This window comes from Panthera leo, chromosome A1 (genome assembly GCF_018350215.1).
Source record: "Panthera leo isolate Ple1 chromosome A1, P.leo_Ple1_pat1.1, whole genome shotgun sequence".
NCBI lineage: Eukaryota > Metazoa > Chordata > Mammalia > Carnivora > Felidae > Panthera > Panthera leo.
In genome coordinates this window covers 171020075-171047350 of record NC_056679.1, presented here as the reverse complement: position 1 = coordinate 171047350, position 27276 = coordinate 171020075, and the positions used below count along the sequence as shown (strand labels likewise).

At 41.2% G+C, this 27276-nt stretch overlaps 1 long non-coding RNA gene across 5 annotated transcripts in view; it reads right to left on the bottom strand.

Moving 5' to 3' along the window:
• Nucleotides 1-27276, bottom strand: part of LOC122223989 — a 54680-nt gene that overhangs the window by 15395 nt on the left and 12009 nt on the right. For 4 of the 5 annotated variants that reach the window (XR_006204595.1, XR_006204598.1, XR_006204594.1 and 1 more), the window contains exon 4: nucleotides 1049-1109. The exons of the other annotated variant lie outside the window; for it this stretch is intronic. This is a non-coding gene — a long non-coding RNA (uncharacterized LOC122223989). The remainder of the gene's footprint in view (nucleotides 1-1048; nucleotides 1110-27276) is intronic. 5 annotated transcript variants of the gene reach the window in all.

Below are 27276 nucleotides of genomic sequence, written 5' to 3'. Positions count from 1 at the left end.
GATCAGATAGGACCTGTAGACTTGTTTTGCCTGCTGGGTGTTTTATAAAAACGTTAAATTGCCAGCATTTACAAATTGGAAGATTTTATGTGAAAATGCAGCTTTTTGTCTTCCCTTGAAAACTGGAAGATCTGGCAACAGAGGGGTTGGAGGGCCACCTCTGGCCCTCTTGGCCACTACCCCTCCAGGATCCAGTGCTCATAACCTCTTCTTTTCTTATACTACGTGCCTGCCACCGTTGGCTTGTGGGTTTGCAACACAAATCCCTGGTTTCAGGGAACGGTGATGTGCTTATTCACCAACAAAGGGCCAGGGAACCTTCTGAGACCTTTTAGTTTGGTAGCTGGGGAACATGCAGTTCTATATGAACACCAGACTGGGAACAGGCTTCCCTTTACTGTTCCCAGAACAGGGGCTGCTGCCGTCCCATCTGCACTCCCAGGTCCTCTTTTAAACTTCTGATGACCCTGCCTCAGTGACTGAGAAGACCATGGTAAAAAAAAAAAAAAAAAAAAAAAAAAATCTTGGACTGGGTCAGGTTAGGCTACACAGGGGTCTGATAAGTTCATGATTTTTAAACTAGGGTATGTGTGCTTCAGGGCATGTGAAGTGTTTCCAAGGAGTATATGCTCATGGAGAGTTCTAAGGGAATTAATTTCCAAATCCCCTAAACCTATTAGGCTTTTTACTAAAATTGATCTACTGAGAATCAGTCTGTATTTATATTAGCCCTTTCCCCACATTCTAAAAATGAAGATATAAGTTTCACCTATTCCAAATCTTAATATGACACATTGCCCTTAATATGACCACAAATCTCCAGATGTGGCGAAGAGAAAAATTCCTTTAATGGAACCTTTGTGGTCCTTTAAAGGTTCCTTTAATCACAAATCCATAGAACTTTTGGCTTCCCCTTCTTAAACACATGTTAAAAGTGATACATTAGAAAAACAGAAATAAGGTGTTTGGATGCTTATATGGTTTTTTAGAATTCAGACACATATGGTAAAGTGGAGTGATAGAAATAGTAACAATTTTTATATCATACCATTTCCTCTTCCACATCCTTACTCTCTCGTCAAAGAACCCCTTGCTTTTGAGGGAGAGCCCTGAGAGAACGAAGCATGGAGAAAATCAGTCAGAGACCTGGAATACCAAAAATGGCCTCTTCACGTACTCGTAAAGAGTTATTTTCCACAGTTCTCCTTACTCATCCCTAGGATATATCTTAACTGTGAAGAAAAGCAACTTAGGGCAGCTAAAGCAACATAGGTTTGCAATGCTGACTATTTTCAATGTAACTAGAGAGGCTTTAGGGAATACCATTGGTTTTTACAAGATAAAGTGGATAAAACCAAGGATAAACTTTCCTGTGCGTTTTCAGGTTTGATGCGTGTTAGTTAATACAGTTGTCAAAACCTGTTGCATCAAACCACAACATAAAGTACTCATTTCATTTATAGTCCATTCTCATCAGATTCTATCTTATTAAATGTTTAATATTTTTTTCATAATAAAAAAATTATGTGCTGCCAGACTGATTAGTAGCCTAGGACCTTTCTACATCATTGTGGTAGTTCTGATTTTTATACTAGTTCTTCTCCAAAGCCAGTCAGCAGTGTTTAATATACGGTTTTACCAGAGATCTACCATGCCTTTTATCACTGTTCTTACTTTCTATGAAAAAGAGTCTTTTGATTGTCTTATTTTAATAACTTAAACATGGAATCATTATATTAGATCTTTATAATTTTAATATTTGTCTTCAGTGATCAGTTTCACAAGATATGCTTTTAATCTTCACTGATCTGTATAATAATCTTCAAAATAGCCATGTGAATTGAAAAGCGAAGTCAAAGTTTTTTCTGACAGCACATCTGAGTTGGCTACTTGGTTTGGCAACAAAGCCTCGTTCTGCCAATAAGGTTTGTGACAGACATTTTCTGTGAAGGAGCTGAATTTGCAGCCCTCGAGTAATAGTAACATGCTTAAAGCAAAAAATAGGTCGAAGCATTTTATCAAAAGGCATTATTTTGGCAAAAGTGTAATGAAATGAATAATGTACCTGTTTTTCCTATCTTTTCTGAAGACACGGAATTTTAAAAGGTGAGTCTAAGTGAAAATGTTAACAGCATAAAAACAGTGATAAGTCTTAGCAGAGCTCTTTTGGTGTACTTCCCATAAATTAAGAAAGTGAATTATGCTAATGACAAGAACAAAGCTCTTTGCAAGTCACGTGCTTTCCAATTCACCGCTTGTAAGAAAAACGAAGAAGAACCTAATCAAGTTGTCAGGTGACAGAAGATTAAAAATATGTTTTGCAGTAGATGAATTTTGGCATCTAACACAGAAATTAAAATTATTGAATTGCATTGCTATAATATACTTTAAATTCCTGCAGTTTACATCTATAAACACAAAAAATTGAAACAGAATTGAAGTTGACCCATCTCCTTCTAGCAATAAATACTATTCCTCTACAGATACATGAACTAACTGAAGAAAGTTCATCTCATCAAGTGATGCATTTGCAATAGATCAAGCGATGCATTTGCTTTTTTTGTATTTATTAATTAGTATAATGTATTCATGTTGTTTTAATCAGTAGTGTATTGCTAATCGTGATAATTCAATCACACAGATTTTTTTTTTTTTAATGTCTATTTTTGAAAGAGAGAGACAGAGCATGATCAGGGGAGGGGCAGAGAGAGAGGGACACACAGAATTTGAAGCTGGATCCAGGCTCTGAGCTGTCAGCACAGAGCCCTATGTGGGGCTTGAACTCACGAACCGTAAGATCATGACCGGAGCCAAAGTCAGACACTTAACTGACTGAGCCACCCAGGTACCCCAGTCACACAGATTTTTTTTTAATGCTTAGAGTTTTATGGTCACAGAACATAAAAGTTAAAATTTTTAATTTAGATACATTTTTATTAAAGATAAATGTGTAATTAATAAAATCTTTTAAACAAAAATTAAAGTAAAATTTTGGAGGACAAATGGAATGAAAATTTGAGTTCAAGGAGAAAAGAAAGTCAAATTTCTGCAAGTTAAATAAGTTTGTTCTTAAAAATAGAATGATAGATTATCAATTGCCTTGTTTAGATTTGATTATATACACTTACCAAAAAAAATACAACTTTTATTTTAAAATGTTAACATTTATAATATGCTCCCAATTATACCCTTTGAAAATAAACTTGTGAAGAAAAACTTTATTAACTTAAAATTGCATGATGATACAGACTTTACTAAGATTCTCTTAGTATAAGAATCAAAACGTTTGAAAACCTCTGAGCTAGAAAACTACCTATTCACTGTTATTTTGAGGAACTCACTCTTGGCCAGAAATTCTTCCCACCCCACCACAATGCCTGAATTCCCCATTGTTCTGATGGAAGCCTTTAAAGTAGCTGGCCATGAACTTAAGGCACTGCAGAGGGTAAAACCCTGATAAGACATAGCACCAAAAATTTTTGATGGGGAAGCAAAAGATTCAGATTGCCTATCGATGGATGGTCTACTGAGGCACTAACCAACCACATGGGGGAGAGCCTAGACATCAACCTTCCTGAGCTGCAAATTCCATGAGTCTGTAGAGATTGGCAATTCTTCTTAGAGCCTTTAATTCCGTCACAAGGTCAAATCTCTTTAGTGGTAAAATCCTTTTCCCCCAGATTCTTCCAAACATGTCATTCTATCTCTATCCAGGATATCCAAAAGAGCTGGGTTAACGGTCACAGGAGGAGGGGGTGGGATGGTAAGAGAAGTGGGCTTGTAGAGCAGACTCCCAGCCTTTTAGTCCCGGAGACCCCAGCACTCCTGGGGGAAAGCCCAAAGAGCAGCAAGCAGCTCTGGAATCAGGGCAGAAAAAGGGGGTCACCGTTTATTTTATTGCGTGTGTCCATTAGGCTCACCCCTGAGCATAGCTACTGGAAGCAGTACGAAATTAATCTCTTCCCTCACACAATGCACAGTCCCATTAATGCACAGCTTAGCTATGTCACCGAGAGACCCATGTGGCTACGTGAAAGCCTCATGGAATAGAGAATTTTAAGAATGCATTAATTTGCTGATTCCTTCAAGTTGGGCAGCTTTAATTATTAGTTGGAACCTTTCTGAGCCCAACGCCTTCCATTACTTTCCACCCACCCTTTGGTCCTAGCTGGGCTCTCAGAGCTGCACAGACTAAGCGGGCTCCTCCTTCAGCACAGCAGCCTCTCACGTCCTGCTCCCCTTGCCTGTTTCTCCTCCAGGCCAAACTGCCTCAGTTCCTTCAGCCAGCATCCCTGTGATCCATTTTCTGGATCTCTCACCACCCTTAACGCCCTCTGGCCAAGAACGCTTGTTCATAGCTGACCCAGCTTCTTTTCAGAAATGATAGGGTCCGTGGCAGAGACTTCCCCTATGACACAGCTAAGCTGAGAAAGTGGGAGTCCTGGTTTCTGCCTAACAGCTATAGGGAGCCACCCAGTCCTGCACAGAGTTTCCACTATGCTCCTCACCACAGTGCTGTTCCCATCACCCCTGAGAAGGAGGGAGTCAGCCCCTTCTTTTTCAGAGGCCCTAGACCACCTCCTACTCTTTGCTTGAGCTGTTTGTGCCTAAGGGGCTGGCTTTCTGGGAGAGGGTAGCAAGCCAGAGTGCCTCCTCAGGCCCCTGCAGGGGCGATCTCCCTGCTGGCTCACGCCTTAAAATGCCAACACTAGTTTCTGAAAAGCAGATGTTCCCTACAGAACTGAGGGGCACTGCTTTCTAGGAGAGAGGGGTGACTAGAACTCTTTAATTTGTCATTAACAGCTAGGATCTGCTTTGTCAGATGTGATAATGAGGGAGTATTTGATGGGAGTTCTCCTGAAGGAGGATGATTAGCTCAGAGGGTCATGTGAAAATTGTGGTGGCAGGCCCTGGGAAAGGGTATGAAAGAGTCCTTGCTCATTGTGTGCGTAGGATGCCTGAGGGGCTATCATTTATATCACTAAACATATGGACCCTCTGCAGCACTGCGTGGTCAAGATCAGTAGTTCAGCTGAGGGATAATTCACTGCCCAGAAAGAAATGTTTTATCTAAGATGGCAGAGCCTTTTCCTGAAATCGTTACATTTCCTACACACTCATACACTGTTGGGGGAACGTCAAGTGGGGCAGCAGCTTTGGAAAACAGTTTGGCAGTTTCTTTAAAAAGTTAAAACATGGATTTAGCATATGACTCAGCAATTCCACTCCTAGAAATATGCCCAAAGAATTGAAAATAGGTGCGCATAAAAACTTGAATACAAACATACATAGCAGCACTATTCATATTAGCCCCAAAGTGGAAGCAACTTAAATGTCCCTCAACTGATAAATAGCTAAAAAAAATGTGGTTTATCCACACAGTGTAATATTATGCAGCCATAAAAAGGAATGAAGCACTGATACATGCTACAATAAGGTTGAACCTTGAAAACATTATGTCCAGTAGGGGTGCCTGGGTGGCTCAGTCCGGTAAGCATCCAACTTCGGCTCAGGTCATGACCTCCTGGTTCACAAGTTCAAGCCTCATGTCGGTCCCGTGCTGACAGCCCAGACCCTGGGGCCTGCTTTGGATTCTGTGTCTCCCTCTCTCTCTGCCCCTCCCCCACTCACACTCTGTCTCTCTCTCTCTCTCTCTCAAAAATAAACAAATATTTAAAAAATGCTAAAAAAATAAAACAATATGTCAAGTAAAAGAAGCCAGTCACAAAAAGCCACATATTGTATGATTCTGTTTGTTATTAAATGTCCGGAGTGGACAAATCTATAGAAATAGAAAGTAGATTAGAAGTTGTCAGGAACCAAGGAAGGAGAGAATGGAGATTGATTGCTAACAGATATGGGCTTTCTTTTTAGGGTGATTAACATAAAATGTGATGGTTACACAATCTTTTGAACACACTAAATTATACACCTTAAAGAGATGAGTTTCATTCATTAATTATATCTCAAGTTTAAATTATACACCTTAAAGAGATGAGTTTCATTCATTAATTATATCTCAAGTTTAAAAAAATTTAATGGTAAAAAAACAATCCAATTAGAAAATGGCACAAGGCACAAAGAGACATTTCAATGTGGAAAACATAGAGACAGCAAATAAGACACAAAGGTACTCGACATCATTAGCCATTAGGGAAATGCACATGAAAACCACAGTGAGACTTCACTAGACACTATCAGAATATAAACTAAAAAATAGTCACACGACGGCTGACGAAGATGAGGAAGAACTGGCTCACTCATACTTCATTGGCAGGAACGCAAAAATGTACACTCCTCCGAAAAACAGTTTGGCAGTTTCTTAAAAAACTAAACACGCAACTGACATAGGACCTAGCAATTGCATTCCTGGGTATTTACCCCAGAGAAACAAAAAGTTATGTTCATGTGAAAGCCTACGTGTGAATGTTTACAGCAGCTTGACTTATAACAGCCCCAAACTACAAACACCCCAGATGTCTTTCGATGGCTTAGCTAACCAGACTGTGTATATCCCTATCATGGAATACTACTCAGCAATAAAAAGACACGCATTATCGATGCATGCAACAACCCAGATGAATCTCCAGAGAACTCTGCTCAGTGCAAAAATGCCAAACATATACAAACAGGACAGATTAGTGGTTGCTAGGGGCTGAAGAGGGGGTGTGGGCAGGAGGGAGGGTATGAAAACTCCACATGAATGATCCTTGCAGTGACAGAGATATTCTGCATCTTGACTGTATCAATGCCAATATCCTGACTGTGATATTGTGCTAGAGTTTTACAAGATATCACTGGAAAAACTGGGTAAACTAAGTGTAAATGGGAACTCTCTATTTTATTTCTGACAACTGCGTGTGAATCTACCATGATTTCAGAATTGAATGTCTGCAAAACAGTTGTGACAAACCTTACCTATTACCTACATTGGACATTAATATTGTTTCCTATTTTTCACACTCTAAATAATGCTGTGACGAACCTTTATGCTCCAAAAGCTCTGTATGTATCTGTCGTGTTTCCTTTTATATTTTGCAAAGTGCTTTCCCAAGAGTCTGTACCAAATCACCCTTGATCAATAGGGTAGTCTGTCTGCCCTAGGACACCCCCATCAGGCTTGCAGCGCATACCTAGTTTGCAATCTCCTCTGATTTCATAGGTGAGAAGTAGTACCTCATTGCCTCTATTTTCTATTTTACAATAGTGTGGGTGAACATTTTTTAAATTATTTAAATCCCAGTTAACATATAGTGTAATAATGATTTCAGGAGAATTTAGTGATTCATCACTTACATATAACACCACCCAGTGCTTGTCCCAACAAGTGTCTAGTGTGAGGGTGAACATTTTTAATGTTTATAAATTATTTATATCATTTTATGATTAGTCTATTCATCAAGGACCAAGGGATGCCTCTGACTCTTCATGCATGAAGCAATGGGCACAGGAAACATTATCAACTGGTTAAAATTGATTCTAATTTTTTAAAAGTTACAGTAAAAGTGACAGACAGCTTTGGGTGTTAGGGGAATCCTGAGGTGAAATACAACCAAGGAATGGACAGGATGAGCAGGCACAGCTAGAGGTCAGAGGTAAGGCCCAGACAAGGCAGAATTTAAGTCTGGGTGAAGTCAGCAAACAATTTCTGTACAGAAAGCAATAGTACAGGGATGGGGGTGGAGGTGGACGTGGAGGGGCTCAAGAATAAAGAGCTGCATGTAGCCTTTCCTGGTGGAAAAAAGGAGCCAGGGGGGCCGATAAATACACAAAAATTATGTAAGAATCAAATGGCATAAAAAAACAAATGACAGAAAGCTAGAGCTAGAGAGATAGCCCAGGGTGCAATTTTAATTCCAGAACCAAGGTCCTATTGTTTCAACAGAGACCTATCTTTTAGAACAAATATGGGGCTAGGGTTGTTTGAAGATGTTTATGACTATGGACGTAAATCAAGAAATGGGAAATGTCCGACTGGTGAAATGTGTATGAGCCTGAAGAAATGTGAAAGCAGAAAATGATTTATGCTACTTGTAACGAATACAGATGCTGTGAAGGGCTCCTGACTGGTTTTCAGGACAAGGGCACAGAGTTAGAAATGAAGAAAAAGTGGTTGCTACAGACCAGCCTTCTCAATCTGTAAAAGACAAGAGAACCCTCCTGTGACTACACATGGATAATCACATCTAAACCATACCTACGAGGAAAGAAAATGGGCCAATATTATAGGATCTGTGTATTGCAGAGAAGTGAAGAGAACTCCCTACATCCAGTCTTCGACCGTGAGCAGGAAATGCTCCCAAAGCCTTAGATAAATAAATCTCTGATAAGACCTTAGATAGTTTCTTCTTGGATACTGCCCTTGATGGGAATTTATTTCTGCAAAAGATAGCTTAATCTATTTTTATAATACTTATAATTGCCAGAAAACTTTTTTTGAGTTGACTCACTATTTGCCTATTTCTGATTCTTACCGATAAATTCTAGTTCTCCCCCTGGAACCACACAAAACAATGACAACAATAGTTTATATTTAATGAATGTTGTCTATTGGCTACTGTGTACAGTATATGCATTATTTCCTTTAATTCCAATAGCATGTTTTTTTTTATTACCCTTGCCTTACAGATAAATAAATGGAAGCAAAAGTGAATATGTAACATACCAAAGTTAGTATATGGAGACAGCCAATATTTGAACCCAGGCATGTCTGTGTCTCTAGCTTTTTTCTCTTCAGTGTTTTGTTAGGTTCTGCTAAGGGGCTTTGAAACTCTAAGCCTTTGCCCTTGTGACAGTCCTGTAAGTCTTGGGAGCCAGCTCTTCCTTCAGAGCTACAGATTTCTGCCACTAAAATATCGTCCTATCTAGAGATTTCTCCACGAAAAGTATGGTCAGATTACACGAAAGACAGAGAGCTGGCATTTCAGATTGTATGAATTGTTGGCAGTGACTTTGTCAGGAGGTAACTAATCTCACCCACTTCTAAATATTACCTACCAAAATTATCTATCATTATTCACAAAGCAAATAAATAAACAAACATACTAAGAAAAACCTCAGATTCAGTGAATGATCGAACTGGTATAGGACAGTTAGCAATTCAGTAACAATAAGGAATGTTTTCTCCCTCCTCATCCTGGGAATTCTGGAAGATCTCCTTAAGCTTATTGTCGAGCTGCAGAAACACTGAAAAGGGTCAGATGTAGACAGTAGAATTGTGACATCCTAATGTCACTAAGAAACATTTTTATGTGACTACTGTCACATTGTGGAGGAGAGAGAAAATGTAAAGCAGTTGATTTCAGGAAATTTAACAAGGGGTACCATCTCCTTCTTGGCTTTCCATTTCCTCTGGAAAAAAAAGATGCCTTGGTCTCTAACCAACTGCCCATTACTGACCTCTCTCATTTGCAGGATTCATGTAGCATCTGTTGCTGTATTTTTCAGAAATAGGTTTCTTTCCCTTTTTCCAACAATAGAAGCAAACCGTAACTGTAAAATCATGTTCAAATATTCAGAGAAGGTGAAAACGTTCCAAAATCACAGACCCAAGAGATAACGTCTTTATCTTCCAGATATTTCTATTATATATATATTATTGTATGTATATTATGATTTTGTTTTCAAAAGCCAAACAGTTATAGATGTACTGTATGCAACTTGTTTTTTTTTAATTTAACAACATGTTGTGAACATTTTCCATGCTAGTTTATGAACCTCCCTCTTGTCTGAATGTCTGCTTACTACCCCCTTTTTGTTACTATACCATAATTTAATAACTAGTACCATACTGATAGACTTTTACATTGTTTCCAATTATCCATTGCTATAGATACTTCTACAATGAACATAATTGTGTAAATAATCTTTGTGCCCATGTGTGGGCATCACCGTGGGAGAGAAAGGTTGGAATGTTCCTTGAAATGAAATCATAAGGAAAAAGGATATGCACAATTAAAATGTTCAAATCTGTTGCCAAACCATTCCCTAGAAAAACTGCAATAATTTATATAGCTACCAACAGAAAATATGAGAATTCAGGTGTATTTTAGTAGGTTTTCTCTGTGTAGATACATCATGCTAAGCCACTCTATGTGCTGAGATGCTACATCACACCTCATGGGTACATCACACCATGTGGAGCTGTAAGCCTGGAATTCACAGGGCCCAGAGTTCACAGGGCCTCATGTACAGTCCAACTGTTCTGGAACACGAGTCAGTCAGCTGCAAAGAAGGCAAATATCTCTATGGCCTGGCTTTCAAGCCAAAGAAGCACTTCTCAGTAGTAGAGCTTTACTGGCTGAGCTTGGGGCTCTGATTCAGAATATAAAGACAAGACACAGTCTTTGTTCTCAAAGAGTTTATCCTAACCTAAATAGGATTACTTTACATGGTAAAAGGGACCTTGAAGATGTGATTAATTTAGGGATATTGTGGTGGGAGGTTTCTTGGAATATCCAGGTGGTCCCAATGTCATCACAAGGGTACTCAGAAGAGGGAAGCAGGAAGTTCAGACAGGGAATGCAGTGTCATTCCAGAAGCAGAGAGGTATTTCAAGATGCTACCCTGCTGGCTTTGAAGATGGAAAAGGGGGCCACAAGGCAAGGGATGCCACGAGTTTCTAGAAGATGAAAAAGGCAAAGAAATGGATTCTCCTCTAGAGCCTCTGGAAAACACACAGACCTGATACTTTGATTGTGAAAGCCATTTCAGACTCTTGACTTCCAGAATTATAAATTTGTGTTGTTTTAAGCCACTAAGTGTGTGGTAATTTGTTACAGCAGCCTTAGAATACAAAATATTAGAGAACGTTTAATGGCGGTTAGTATTTCAGCTCAACTTTGATATGCACATAAGATTCTAGTAGGCAAAAATGAGAAATAGAATTCCAAGCAAGAGAACAGTGTGGGCAAAGGTGCAGAGGTAAGAAGGGCGAGGCAAGGTGTGTTCAGTAGGCATGAAAAAGCATGAGAGCCTTTAAGAAAGGAGAAACCTGGGTGATGTGCATACAAAAGACAATACCAGACCTTATATACTCTGGGTTCAGGGAGTGCTTACACGATGTCAGAGAGGATGTGGAAGGGATCCCTCTTGAGCAAAACCTGGGAAAAAGAATTTGGGTCTTTGAGGTTCAGCTAGAATTCAGTGAAGAATAGCATAGGATGGGCACTTTGGTCAAGGGGAAAAGGATAGTGGGGGGGGGGGGTGGGGGGAGGGCAAGAATACAGCAATGACAGGGACAAACAGGGTGAGGAGCGAGTGAGCAGAAAGGAAGTAGGGAGGTTTAGGGCAGGCTAAGGGCCACCTCTAGTACTGAGGCAAGGGATTTGAACTCCTGTAGGGAAACACTGAAGGAATTTGACGAGACCAGTAATATGGTTTGATTTTTATATTCTTTTGTTCTCTGTAGAATGAGGGTGCAAAGTCACCAGTGCTGGCTGGTGAGGAAATGGATGATTCTTGAGTGGAGAGGAGATTATACTCAGGTTTTTTGGCTGCACAGCTCATGTACTCAGACATGTTATTTTATTTTGCATGCAGCAAGCTGACTTGGACAGTTTTGAGGTTTAGGGTGGCACTGTAGGTGAAGGATGGTGAAAAAGCCCTTGACAGCCACACAGTATAATGTCATAAACAATAAGCTGGAAGTCAGGGGACCCAAGTTATAGACACAACTTTCCAACAGTGACCTACATGAACTCTGGCAAATGACCACATGTCTCTGGGACTCGGTTTCCTCACGTACACAATAAGGGTCTGAGCTGGGCTAGGTGTGGCAGTGGTGGGGGATACAGTTTAACTATGCCAATGGCTCTGAAAGCATTTCTACTTTCTATGCCCAGAAACCCAGGGTTTTAACATGTAATATTGTATAGCCCAAGTCCTTCCTTGGCCACTTGTCACTATGCCGTGGTTTCTTTTTTGCAAACAGCAGATCACGGAACAAACTGCACTTCCTATTTGGCCAAAAGCACAGGCTGGGTTGCAGGACCAGAACTGGCTGATACCATTGCTAAGCTGCCACTTGGGCTGGTGGAATCCTTAAAAATATTGGTCTTTGTCGAAGATGTAAAGGAAGCAAAATGGGAGACCACAGAAGGAAGGGAACATAACAAAGTATGGTTTGATCATCAACACAAAGACATAACAAAGTGATAAGCAAATAGCCCAAAATAAGCAACAGCCAAATTTCTAACACGAAAGAAAAACAACTGGGCTTCAAAAAAATCGCAAAGGGTTTCCCTGGAAATTCACACTTATGACCACCAGCATTAATCTCCAGATTTCAAGGGATTGACCATATGAGTCATTGATTAAGCAAGAACTTTTAGATCAGCCATAGGCTAAATGCCCTTCTAACATGGCCATGACTAGTGCTGGAAATCAAGATTTCAAGGGTAACCCAGGGTCACCGTTCAGAGTTCAGTTTGTGTATTTTCTGGCAAAATGTTGGAACACCAGGCCTTTTTCTGAGACTGGATATCAGTCAGGAGACATGGTGAGAGTTACAGTTAATTCAAGTTCGGACACTGGCAAGGGAGTGACTGACACAGGAAACCTTTCTGACAGCAAAATATACAGGAAACACTGCCTTTCTGCCCTGGAAAACTCTGATGGTTTGGTTGCATTGAAGCTTTCTTGGAAGATTTAACTGAACAGTTTCTTGGGCTCCTGTCTAACTTTATGATTTGATTAATCAGATAAGTCTCCTTAGATGTCATCTTCAGTCATGGAAACCAAAGGAGAACCTGGGGCAATGCCACGTCATATTACCAGGTAAGGATGAGAGCTAAGGGAGGGAACTCAACAGGAACATGCTCATATTTGCACTTCATTGTTGCTATTGTCATTGTTGACTCAGGGAATTGGAGAAATAAGCCTGTGCCAACTAAACTTATTACTACATGGCCATTAGTTGCTAACTGCTAAAACACAGATTGCTCCTGACCTGAAAATCCAGAACTTGCTTACCACAACCATTAAGAATAATTGCATGGGCATGCTTGATGTCTATGCCAGTAATATTTGTTCTAGAAAGTAAAATTCAGAAAACTCTGAGGGAACTTTGAAGTAAACTGTGAGGTAAGTAGCAAATCAAACATCATGGATACCTTGTGTAATTTTCTGTCACCATTAACAAGAAGAATGAAGCTCTGGAAACCTGCCAGAGAAATGTTCAGCAAGCATTTGAGTGCTTCGTCTTGAGTGTGTTTGAATCAAGTACTGGACACCCCAGAGGTGGCTGGGAAGTCAAATGCAGAAAGCAGATTTGCACACCACAGCTTGTCTGTTAGCCAAGGTCTTACTGCTGGGCCTGGAGACTGGAGGCTTTGTTCATTTCATGAGTTTAGCCCTGTGGTCCTTTCCACCACACCATTTCACTGATCCCTGATGGAGAGCTGTCTGTTAAAACCTTCTAGAAAGTTAGCATTTAGGACACAGCCTAGGGTTCTCAGAAAAACCACCAGTTAAAAATGATGCCATGCTTTGCAGACAAGAGAGGGGATCAGAGTAGAGGAGGAAGGCTATTACCCTGACACTGATGTCAACTGCATCTCCTTGTTTTATTTTTCTAGACTGTAGGACCTAGATGTTATTGCATTTTGACATACGTATTAACCCCTGAATTGTGTCCCTCCCAAATTCCTATATTGAGGCCTTAGCCCCCAGCACACCAGCAGAATAGGACTGCGTTTGGAGACAAGGTCTTAGAGAGTGATTATGAGGCCGTTAGGCCGGGCCCTAATTCAACAGGACTGACGTATTTACAAGAAAAGCAGGAGACGCCACATATGTTGGTGTGCAGAAAAAAGGCCATGTGAGAACACAGGGAGAAGGCAGACATCTGCAAGCCAAGGAGAGAGGCCTCAGGAGAAACGAGTCCTGCCCACACCTTGATCTCAGACTTCTAGCATCCAAAATTGTGAGCAAATTAACTGTCCTTTAGGCCACCCAGTCTGTAGTGTTTTGTTATGGCAGCCCTAGCAAACTAATGTAACTCCAATGTTGGCAAATTCTCTAGCTTTTTGGGCAATTCTTTCATTTAAAAAAAATAATGACCATAAACAAACACATCGATAGTCTAGAATCCCATTCTGTGTTATGTGGAAGTCTGGTATTACCAGATTCTTATCCACCCTACCGCCCCTACTAAATTTTTGAGAATTCACTTAGGAATGTTTTCATGTTTCATTAAACAATTTGGTGATCCCTGTACCCCTCAGCCAGTTTTCTTGCTCTGAATGACATTCCTTGTTTATTAGCCATTCATCTTTTACCATCTCCTAACTTGCTTCCTCCCTAAGTAGGAACATTGGATCCTCCCACATGAATACTGGCTATTCCTCCAAGTACCAGCTAAGACTGTGTAGCAATGTTTAACAAAGGATTATCAAAGTATAAGCTGTTAGGCAATAATCATGCAAAAAGCACAAAGATTCAAAACTAGCTTCTAGACAGAATATCTATTAGACTCCCATCCTAGGGACTTCCAACTGGGCTCTTCCATAGGTTATCTTGGCCCTGAGCTGCCATGAAGGGACCACCGTACCTCTATGCACAAGAAGACTGACCTTGCTCTCCTTCAGCCAGCACTGAGGCCTCCAACGTCATCTCATTCCTAAGAAAAGGGAATCGCCTTGGAGACAGGATAAAGGAATGACTTTTAATATGCCCTGGATGGCTGGCAGGGGGAAATCTCCACCCTCCAGAGTACACACCCGTTGCCACGGACAGAGTGTGGGCTCACCCACAATAAGACAACCTCACAGTCCTTGTGTTTCATTTTTCAAAATCTGGTAAACAGTTGTGTAACTAAAAGGAGCAGTTACACAGGAGATGGTTCGTTAAATTAATTCATTTAAAATTAGCTTTTAAAAGATCACAAAACGTCTTTGGTATGCAAGAGACTCCATTCCTTGATTTGGTAGAGAGCTAGAGAATCATGCCTCTGGTTATTGCTTTCTCAAACACTTTCTTCACGGTGGTTGGTAGTTGTGAACTAGTAAGAAAAAATCTTTCTGCACGAAAGAAGAACATTTAGGGTAAGGAGAGGCTTCACTCAAGAGTACGTGCTTTTCTAATATTCTTCTTTCCCAACTATCATCTCCCAATACCCCTACCACAGTGGTGACAACCATAGATAAATTTCCGGACCCAGACTGGTAACTGCGCTGCACCGTAAGAACAACAGCAACAGTAACAATAGAGGCGCCACCTATCTGGGTCTCACGATGTGACAGACATGGCATTACTGCTTTACAAACATTTTTTTTTAACGTTTATTTATTTTTGAGACAGAGAGAGACAGAGCATGAACGGGGGAGGGTCAGAGAGAGAGGGAGACACAGAATCCGAAACAGCCTCCAGGCTCTGAGCGGTCAGCACAGAGCCCGATGCAGGGCTCCAACTCACAAACCATGAGATCATGACCTGAGCCATAGTCGGACGCTTAACCGACCGAGCCACCCAGGCGCCCCAACAAACATTATCTTGAGTATCTTCATCACAACCTACTCTGAAGTAGGTAATATTACCCCATTTTCTAGATGAAGAAACTAGGTTTAGACAGTGAAGCGTTTTGCCCGTTAATCTCGCTTCTCAGAAAGCTTTTTTTTTTCTTCTGAACATTTACTCTTTTTACTTTTTTCACTTTAAGCTGATTCTACGGATACCCTTTTGTCTAGGAGACCATGATGCTAATGATATTTAATTGGTTATTGGCATTGCTCTTAGCCAAGATCGTAAGTACTGACAGTTTGTTTTTCCTAGGAAAACCTAATATCCTCCATCGGTTTTGGAAATGTAAAATGGTTTTAGGGTCAACTTCTCTTAGGTCGGTAATTTAATTCATTTGGACCGGGATTCGGTGAGAGACTAGAGAGGCCACTCTGTACATTGTGCTGTGGAGATACCAAGTAGAATAAGATACTGTCTCTGCTTCCAGGGTTCTGCATTAGTATTGTTAACTAAAGCCTCCTCTTTGGGGACAGGTTACATGGTAGGTGCTCTCTGTACAATGTTTCGGGCACGGAACTTTGAGGTGCTAAGAGAACAGAAATGACATTCAACCACACGATCCATTTTAAATATTGTTTGGAAACCATTAAGGACCGGCAGCTCTTCCAAACGGCTCATAAGTGGTACTTCTGGCAGCTGGCAGCCAAATGTTTGCGGAGAAGAAAAACCCATTCTTTTGTAACCACAAATGAAAATACAGGAATCACTAGCCTGACTCCTCCTTAAATGTTCTTTCGGGGAAGGGCCAGGGTGGCAGACTGTGCAGGTACACAGGTAATCGGGAAGCATATACCCTGTGGCAGTCGCTGGTCTAAGCAATACCCAGCTGACTGGCAAAACATTAAGAAAAGGAATTTGCAGATCGGGCAATGATAAACAACAGGCAACCAAAGGTTGAAGCTACTAAGATTCTTGGGTCGGAAAATGATGTCAAGAAATTTCATGTTGCACAACAGCATCCTATTTCAAAGAAAAAAATGTTCTCATAGGCCATTCAGAAAAACTCACCAACACTAAAGGATATTTCTAGTGGCTGATATCTATCTGGTAGACACAGCGTAATTATTTTTATCATTTATGTGTATTGGTTTTTTAATGCTCATAATCTTAAGAGGCCTGGTTTCAAGGTGAGGGAACAAAGACATTCCAGTGCTGGGGCGGCATCATTCCAGTCTGGAATACAACGTGATTATCCCAATCTGAGCCATATACAACTGTCACAGTCCTTAGGGGCTTTTGCCTTTGTGGCCCCCTTCTCCACTTAAAAACTAAAACTAAAACTCTCTTACAACTGCAGTGGTATGGAGACAAATACAATCCAGACTGGATTTATTATTATTCATATTTATTACATTCTTTTTTACTTCTGACTCTAAAAGGAAGTGAAACTAAGATTTTTTAGGCTCCTAAAAATATGGTGGGCTCAAGGTACCATGCCAAAGGGGTATATTGGCCCCATGCCCAACTAAAAATACTCTTTATGTGACTCTCTTGCAGCCCTGGGGAGCCTTGTAACATCAGCTCAGTTTCTTGCAAATTATGGAAAGGAATGATGCCTCCCTCTTCCTTATTCTTTCTGTCTAGAATTAAGGACATGAACCACACAGCTGTAGCATTCATTCTGGACCCAGGAAACCATAATGTCTTCTTATTAAGGAGAGTAGAGCAGAAAATAGAAGGGGACTTGCTCCTAATGGTATTTTGAGTTGCAGCATTAGCAAAGTCTTATTAGATGAGGAAAAACAAGATAAACCCTACTTGTTTAAGGGGGAATTTGGTTTTCTGTTATGAGCAGCTAACTTCTCTCCTAACTCATGCATTGCCGCAGGGCCTCAGCACCGTTCTTGGGTTAGGTACAGCGATGGGACTTCCAACAAATCTGTTCGGAACATTAGGAAGCAGCCTGAGGACCTGGAACTCACTGCAGTCGCCATGAGCACAGAGGGTGAGTATAAGACTTACTAGCTCTCTGAGAATAAATGCAGTGTGAAGAAACTCTGCCCTTTCCAGATGGGACTATAGAGCCACTGGACTGTAAGAAACCATGCTTGTTGTCACAAACCCACAGAAGTGGTCACTCTATCACAAGACACAGGACCTTGAGACGTGGGTTTCAGCTGCCTACACTTGGCTGACTCAGCTACATTTGCAGCTGCTGAGAGGTCTGGAAGGGAAGAATGCGATAGCAAAGAAAACTGAGCCCATCTTTTCTAGCCCCTGGAGGAGCTCCCTCAGCAAGGGGGGGAAGGCCACACCCTAATGCTCCAGGTCCCGTGCATATGAAGAAAGGAGCTCCCCTGTGGGAAAGGTTCAGCACACGTTAGGGGTGGTCCCTGCACCCGCTTTTAGAGCCCCAAGAGCTGGCAGGCATATGTCCCTGGATCCGGCATTGTGCAAGTGAACAAAGTCATTGGGCAAGATTCCTTGCCCATGGTAGCAAGTGAAAAAAATCAACTGTAAAATAAAACCTGTATCAGAGAAGTTTCTTGATGGAATTCATAAGGCAAAAGGTCAGAAAGTTGAACATGTAAAGAGAAGCAGTTCCTATAAGCCTATTCTGAGAAAAATCAGACAAATTACTTTAGATAAAGGGCTTTTTGAGAGATCCCACTCTACTGAGGGTCGGTGGCCTGGGTAATGTCTTAGACATATTCATTTTGATTTTGATTTTTGTCATTTGTTTGTTTATTCAACAAACACTAATCACTAGTGCATGTAAAACACTGTGAGGGAAACAAAGACTCCATCCCTCCCTTCGGGGGGTTAATGAGCTGGCAGGGCAGATTAGACAAAAGCAAAGACAAAAATAAGCAAACAGAGAGGACCTATAATGAAAATATCATGGAGGCATGGGAGGTACCTTGAGTGTTTAGAGCAGTGGCTCCTCAGCTTGTTTACATATGAGAGCCACTTGGGGATCTTTAAAAATCCCAAAGCCCAGGCCATACATCAGATCAACCGCAATCTCTGCAATGGGATACAGGCACCAGGAAGCACCGGAGTTCTCCCAAGTTGTCTGAGTTCAGTGTGCAGACAAGTTTGGGAACCACCGACATGGAGAAGGAAAGTGGGCCCTCTGTCTCCCAAAACAACTAGGGCTAATCTGAGCTGAGCCTCACAATCATGATGCTCAAAGTGGGGACCCTGGGAGCTTGTTATAAAAGCAGAACCTCAGGATTCACCCCAGGCCTCCTGAACTAGGCCCTGCACTTAACAAGACACTTGATGATTACAGACACAACACTGGAGAAGCCCTGCAGAGCAGTACTTCCAGGTGTGATCCCTGGATCAGCATCTCCTGGGAATGTGTTAGAAATGCAAATTTTTCATCCCTCCTGAAGACCTACTGCATCAGAAACTCCAGGAGTGCAGCCCTGCCCACCTACAGTTTAATGAATCAGAATCTGGGTGATTCTGACGCATACTGATGTTTGAGAACCACTGGCTCAAAACAGGAGTATGTTTTACACAGATGAAGAAGAAAAGTATGTTAAGAGCACAGACTGAGGAAACCTCAGATAGCTGTTAGGGAACCAGACAAGAGGGATGGCATGTGGAGGCAAGAAGCAGGAGCAAAAACTGGAGAGGTTCTCTGGACAGCAAAGGGACGGCCCTCAGTACTCTTCCAAAACGTCCCTTGAAGATGATCTGCCCATCGTATTTCAGACATTCTATTCACTCCTAAAGAATACAGATTTGCTGCAACTACAAATACCCAGAAAAATGTACTGAGGACTCTAGACATTCTAAAATATTTTTTTTTCATCTTTACGGGAATTTTGAGTCTCACTAGGTAACTGTTAGGAAAAGGATAGCACTCATCTGTATATAAAGGCTCTGGTGTGTGTAATCAAAAGTCAGCTTAAAGAGGTCAAAGTGTCATTAGTCCATATAAATTTTACTCCAGCACTTCCTGATGAAAGGATGCATTCTAATTCTCTATGGCTAATTGTTCTGAAAGGAATTGTTTCAGAAGGGCTTTGGTCTATGTATACTGTGCAAATATAAATGTGAATATGCAGGTATTTATTTGTGCATGTGTGTTAACAATTCAGAAATATGAAAACAGTAGTTTTTGCTTGTTGGTAGCATTTTAGATAATAGGTAATTCTTGCTTTTATTCGAGCACAACTATAGTTTCTACAGTAAGTATTTGTAACTTGTATAATAAATTTTTTTTTCAAGAAGAAAAAGATGTTGAAAGATAAACAGAATGAAGTTCTATTCCATGAAAACAAAAGGTGAAGAGGTTTTGAGCAAGGAGTTACCAGTACAGGAGTGGAGCTCAATGCCATACTACCCTGCCCCAGGGCTGTTAATTTCATCAAAGTTGATCCCCCTTTTAATCTACTTTATATATTGAGATTCTCTGTAAGCTTAGAAAAAAGACTTGATAAAAATAATGTCTGAAAACCTTTGACGTGGATAGATGGCTCCCTGAACTATCCTGAAATGTCACTTTTCTTGACTGCAGTAATAAGGGCAGGACAAGGCGAGCTACTGTGGAATAAGCCAACGTTGGGTTTTTTAAGAAGGAATACCCATCTGCTTTCCCTGTCAGATCTAGAGGTAGTGATATGGGTCTCCACTGGAATTCTAAAAATTCTCCAGAGAAACAGAGTAAGATGTATATATGTGTATATGTGTGTGTGTATATATATATATGTGTATATGTGTGTGTGTATATATATATGTATATATATATGGGGGGGGCAGGGAAGGAGGGAGGGAGGGAGAGGGAGAGACAGAGACAGACAGAAAGAGAGATTTATTATGAGGAACTGGCTCATGTGATTATGGGGGCTGACAAGTCCCACGGTCTGTGGTAGACAAAGCTGGAGACTGAGGAGAGCTCACGGTATAGCTCCAGTTCAAAGGCCAACAGACTTGAGATCCAAGAAGAGTAGATGTTTCACTTCAGGTCCAAAGGTGGGAGGCAGTGGAAATGATTCTCTAGCTCAAAGACCATCAGGCAGGAGGAATTTTCTCTCATTTGGGGAAATGTCAGCAGTTCGGTTGTAGATTCTATTCAAGCCTTCATCTGATTGGATGCGGTCCACCAGCCTTAGGGAAGGCAATCTGTTTTATCAGTCTATTGACTTAAATATTAAACTCACCCAGAGACACCCTCACAGAAACACCCAGAATAATGTTTGACCAAATATCTGAGAACCTGCAGCCTGGTCAAGACGACTCGTGAAATTAACAATCATATCCACTTAGAGAAATGTGACCTAGGTGGGGGCCAGACCACCCCTATAGGGTCTGAGCTTTTCCTGGATTACTTTTTGCTTACAACAAACTTGCCTTCCAGGTTGTTCACCTGAGACAATCCTGACTGCTACATTAACAGAATCTGAGGGGCCCAAGGCCAACCTGAAGACACTTCCTTGAAGTGTCATCACCTTCTATGTCATCTGGGGCTCCAGTATCTGGTGTCATCATAAAAGTGGCCCAAAAGGCAGCACATTTATTTCTATCTGGCAGCACCCTCCCTGTGGTCCACCTCTGCGACCAACCTGCTGTTGAGAAACATGACATTTTAGTCTTTTTCTCCATCTGTGAATTGGGAATACTCATCATAAGATTTTGTGAATCTTAAATTAGCACAAATCATCAAATGCTACACAAGTGGCAATTCCTATGATTAAATTTTAGTAGTAAGAACTAAAAACATATAACAGAATCATCAACATATCACCCTTTTTTAAATATTTAAAAAAAATTTTTTAACGTTTGTTTATTTGAGAGAGAGAGAGAGAAGAAAGTACACGCAAAAGTGGGGGAGGGACAGAGAGAGAGAGAAAGAGAGAGAAAGAGAGAGAAAGAGAGAGAGAGAGAGAGAATGAATGAGAATCCCAAGCAGGTTCGAAAATGTCAGCGCAGAGCCTGATGTGGGGCTCGAACCCACAAACTGTGAGACCTGAGCCAAAGTCAAGAGTCAGATGCTCAACCAACAGAGCCACCCAGGTGCCCCAACTTATTACTCTTTTTACACTGACAATGACTGGCACCATAAACTCCTGGAGGGCAGAAACCAGACCACAAAGCTGCATAGCTGCTAGGTAGCCACCTTCCACAGTTATGTGCCTGGTACAAACACAGCTGATGATAAAGGAATCGTTTTCTAATCTTTTCCAACTGGCTTTAAGTACCCTTATTTATTGCACATTCAACAGATCTCCAGAAATAGGGCTGCCAGATAAAATTCAGGGTGCCCAGTTAAATTTGAATTTCAGATAAACAATGAATACTTTTTTAGCATAAGTGCCCCATGAAAATCATTTACTGTTTATCTGAAATTCAAATTTAACTAGGCATTCTGTATTTTTATTTGTTAAACCTGGCATCTCTATCCAGAAAGGCAGCTGGCAAACTTTTATGTTAAAATTAAACACTAACATTTTCTTAGGGGATGAATATTTAAATTATATGCCATGTGAAAAATATCATATTTAAGAGTTTCTAATGGTTCATATGATTGTTTGGCATTTAAAAATGATTTACTTAAAAAACTAATGGACTTAAGTGGATGTCTTGACCTTAGTTTTGTCTGTAAGATGAAGGTAATAATATCTTGTGGATGGGGCTGTTTTGAAGTATATGTGAGAAAGTTCTTTGTAAATAAATCCCCTAAAAAGAGATTCAGTGGAGCATGAACTTTATTGTTGGACATATCTCTGACAGAGTCCCAATGTTGCAACTTATTGCTCTGTGCTTTGGAAAAGCTACTTAACCTCTCTATACCTCATTTTCTCAACCATGACATGGGGAGAAAAATAAAAGCAACCTCATAAGATTTCTGTGAGAAGTAAAAGAGAACATGAATATATGGTGCTTAGTGTATAATAAAGCACTTCTTAACTGTCCTAATTTATTCAAAATCTAGAAAGGGTGCCTTTCTAGAAAATCACTAATGTAACATAGTAGGAAATTAAGGGCTTAACTCCAAGGGTACACTCCTCTGAGCATCTGTTAAAATAGAGAACGTTTTCCTCCTGTGCCATCAGGTCCTTAGGCCACGGTGTTGAAGGAATGAGCAGACACATGAGTGAGGCTCTTCCTGCTGGGATTCCTCTAAAATACCAAGAATGGTGACTCTATGTACTCTGAACATGTCATTACAGGCTTTCGTGCAAATGCAGCAAGCCTCAAAAGGTTTAAATCAGTTCAGATCATTCTTAACTCTGTAAAGAGCATTAACATCATCATCAGGAAAAATACAGCAAGGTTTAAAATTGCCACCTTGATCTTAGGAATCAGCTTGGTGAGGCTATAATAGTAGCTATGCAGTCATGCTCCTCATTACTGCAGAGCCTTTCGTGTGCTTCTTCTACAGAAAGAAACCTAAGGAAATCATTAAGAATGAGAAGTTCAACTGTTAGGTCAGGATCTCAGACCTCTAAGCTGAGCTCAGGGGGCATGAGGGACTGTACTGGGCTCGTCCATCTCTGAAGAGGGTTAAAGGTCAGGCTTGAGAGCAAAGACACAAGATGAAAGGCCACACATCTTTTTATTTTTGCCTCCATTGGATAAGAACAGCCTATTGTGTTGCTCTTACTGTGTTGGAAGGTTCCTCAGTGGCTGGTGAGTATTTATACTAAAGGCATGGCCAATGAATATATGTTCTAGAGTGTTCCACCTGGAATGATTCAGGTGTTCCTGATGGTTCATGAAGAGTGATTAGATCACAGTCCACCTACTGTCCTAAGGCTCAAGTGTATTTGATTCACTACGGGATCAGCGGCCATTTGTTCCAGTAATTGTGCCATCTCTTGCTAACCCTGTGATCATAAATTCTGCATCTTAAAAAGTAAATCTCACTACTTAGGCAGAGAGACACGTTTTATTGGCTGACTTGCCAACTATTTAAAATGGAGCGTTTAAAAAAAAAAAGAAAAGAAAAGATTAAATTGATAGAGTTAAGACAAAAAAGTAGTTATGTTCTCTAACTCCTCTTCAGGGCCAGCCCGGCTGAGGATGGCACCAGAGCCTTCTCACATCCCCGTCGGCCCCGCCCACTCGCATTTCTCCACGCAGCTGTGCCAGGATTTCATACAGGGAAGGCCTTATGCCACGCAGCCCTTTCAGACGTCACATCTAAATCATCTTCATTAGCCTTGAAAACTTGGATCCCTAGCAGGGTTCCTGGCGCCCCAAACAGAGGAAGCCCTGTGTGTGAGCGCGAGGCACGAAGCCACAGAGGCGACAGCACCCTCTGGTTGAAATACGTTCTCAACAACTTGTGCACCACCGAGCTGCTGCTTTTCTACTTCTTTTGGTGAAGGGAAACTTCAAAATATTTTGAGCATATGAGATTTACAATGCATGTTGAACAGAGGGAATCATGCATCATTTAGACATTTTTTTTTCTGTGCCTAAGGAGACATATGGTGGTCGTGCTTTCTAATTTAAATATCAGAACCCTTGTCTGTATTTGTTGAAGGGACAGAATATCCCAAATCAGGACAATCTCAGAAAAGCCTCTGTGCGAATGATAAACACGCCTCTCAGGAGTTTCTAGACCAATGACCTTTCTTCGCTCCAGGATCAGCTAAGAAGTCAGTCCCTCCCATCTTTCCCTTCGACTCTCTCAATTTTTCTAATCTCTCTTCAGTATTTTATGTTGATAAAAGTTTTCTCCCCCCTGAATTATTTGACCATCATCCAGGCCCCAGGGAGAAACATCAAGATATTAGCATCCTTCAAGCTGCTGGGAACCTCACTAGTTGAAAACCTCATATGCTTCCTAAACATAAATGTGGCTGATAGGAGCAGACTCCATAGTCCGTGAGACGTGGACTGCAGAATCAGCTGTCTGCCCCTCACTCATCGCTGACTCTACCTGCAGATGGCCTCCTTCTGCATAGTGAAAGCAGTCCTGATAATGAGAATGAGAAAAGCTGACATATAGCCAGGGCTTCCTAAGTGCTGGGAACTTATTAATTCACTTAAATATCCACATAGCTTCCTTTTCATTCTTTCTGGGAGTTTTGAGAGTTTCCAGGAGGATAATGTTTTCAAATGTGTAGACTAAAACCTTGCTTTATTCTTAAAAGCAATGCTTAGGATTACAGGAGAAAACAGTCCAAAAGCATGGGTAACCGAGGCAAAAGGAGATGCTGGCAGTGTCCACAATCTCTTGCTCTGTGCCAGCAAAGGCTAGATGGGAAGTAGTGTTCCCCCAAGGCAGGAGTGAGGAGGCAGGCCCTCCCCCGGGCTGGGAGTCCAGAGGTCCTGGCCAGATGCCTCTCAGGCTTGCTCACTGAAATCCTAGCCCTTGGGCTTCGTCCCCCATCTCCTGCATTCCTCCTGTCCCCAGAAATACCTGGAAAACTGTGGAGAGAGGGGGTGGGTCCAAGATGTCTGCACAGGAGGATTTCAACATGGCAGATGAAATGTGGCTGTGGTGGAGCCACATTTGCATAGCAGACATGCTGCTTTTACTCAGTATGTTTTAGGAATGTACATAACTGATGTCAGGACACCGACAAAGACTATGGTGGGGCAAAAATCCTAAGATAGTGCTTTTCATTGGCTTGTGGTTGACCTCACTAGGGAGAGAAACTTTACAGCCGACTATGCCCAGAAAGAGCGCCCTGAGCCAAGAGAAAAAGGGCAGCCCTGGAGGAAGGAAAGGGGCCCAAGACAATGACTCTTATGTCATCTCCCTGCCTGGGGCTGGTTCCCCCAGGACCTAAGCAGCAGCAAACTCAGCTTGCTTTCTTTGTCCTTATTGAATTAGAAGGAAGTCAAGGAAGCCTGTATGATTGTAAATCAGGGAAATGCGAGTGACTTTTAAAAGCTTGCAACATCAAACTTTCCCATTGGAATGGAGCCAACCCAGGGCAGATGTGTCAAATAGCTGCTTTTGTCTGCCTTGCTCGCTCACTCCAGGAAGTAGTGGGGGGGTGGGTAGAAAGGGGTGCAGGAAGATGAAAATGTAACCAGTCATGTTGCATGCAGTCTCAGGATGGGAGACCTACAGGTAAATGGAGCCCCCCTATTGCCAAGAACAGACTAGGAAACCAAAAGCAAAAACAGAAAACCAACAGCTCTCTGCACAGGAATGAGAGAGGAAGGAGGCGAACTTAGTGGAAAGTCAGGGCTGCCTGGAGGCATAACAAATAACCACAGGCTGGAAAAGTACAGTGGAGGGGAAATGTGGGCCAGGCGAATTCCTCCCTGGGCTCAGGGCGATTTTCCTTGGCATCCCATCAATTATGTTACTGTTGCCTGTTTGAATTTAATCATCTCAGGCTCTAAGTAAGCACACTCTCCCTATCTTCACAAACCTGGAGTGGGAGAACCGTCTATGGCTAACAGGAGGCCCAGAAACCATAAAGGAAAAGGCTGACAGATTGGAATGATTAAGAAGCCAAAACCTCTACTTGGCAAAATCAGTTCACATGAACGCATTTAAAAGTCAAATGAGGACTGTGGGAAAATATTTGCAACACATATAAAAGGCAGAGAGTTAACGTCCATCATGGCTAAAATGCTCCTACAAAGCAGTATAAAAAAACCAAAGGGGAGGGGGAAATGGGCAAACGATAAAAAGAGGCATTTTAGGGCAGAAAATTACAAACGGCCAATAACCTTTGAAAAATACTCAAACTAACAGTTACAGTAATTTAAATTGAAACAAAGGAGTTCTCTCTTTTTTTTTTTTTTTTGGTTAAGTTGGCAAAATTTAAAAATATTTTGATGACATATAGTGTTTCTAAGAGGATAAGAAGATAAGCCCCTTTATATTCTATTAATGGGTGTGTTAATTGGTATGACATTTTTGAAAGACAATTTGGCAGAATTTAGCAAATTTAAAACAAACATTTTCCAACCAAGCAGTCCCACTTACAAGATTCTATTTCAGAAACGTTTTGAGTCTAGAGGGAAAGATGTGTGTGTGTGTGTGTGTGTGTGTGTGTGTGTGTGTGTGTATGCGCGCACCCATGCACATTGTGATGTTATTGTAACAGCAACAAATTACAAGCAACCCAAATACCATCGATGAGAAAAGAGACGAATCATAGAACACTCATACCCAGGAATATTATGGAGCCACCAAAATGATGTGGCAGATCTAAATGTCCTGACATAGTAAAATACATTAAATGAGAAATAAAGACTCAGAAAAATACACACACATATATAGCATATGTGTGCATATATATAGAGACATGTATTGTATAATCTCATTTCTATAAAAATGAAAGCAATACAGCTCTATGTGTGTACACACACTAAAAAAACCCCACCATATACAGAGAACACATACACACATTCTAAACTGATAAGAGTCATTAAATGTAAGCAGGGGTGAGGCAATTAACCAGCAGAAGATTGGTTTTTATTTGTTCTATTCCTGTGTTGTTTGAATTTGCTGCTATATTATCTACTACTTTTATAGTTAAAAAGCATGATCAACAGATGTAAACAGATGCACACATGCATTCATGTTACCCTCCTATGGTAAACACCAAGGTAATTGTAGCAGAAGAGTATGGTGTACACAGCAAGATCCTTTCTTGCTCTTTCAATGTTTTTATTTTTTTGAGAGAGGGACAGCCAGGGAAGGGCAGAGGGAGGGAGGGAGAGAGAAGACCAAGCAGGTTCCACACTGTCAGCACAGAGTCCAATGTGGCGCTCAGTCTCCCGAACCACAAGATCGTGACCTGAGCTGCAATCAAGAGCCCGATGCTCAACCCACTGAGCCACCCTAGCACCCCCTTTCTTGCTCCTTCAAGATTCTTGACT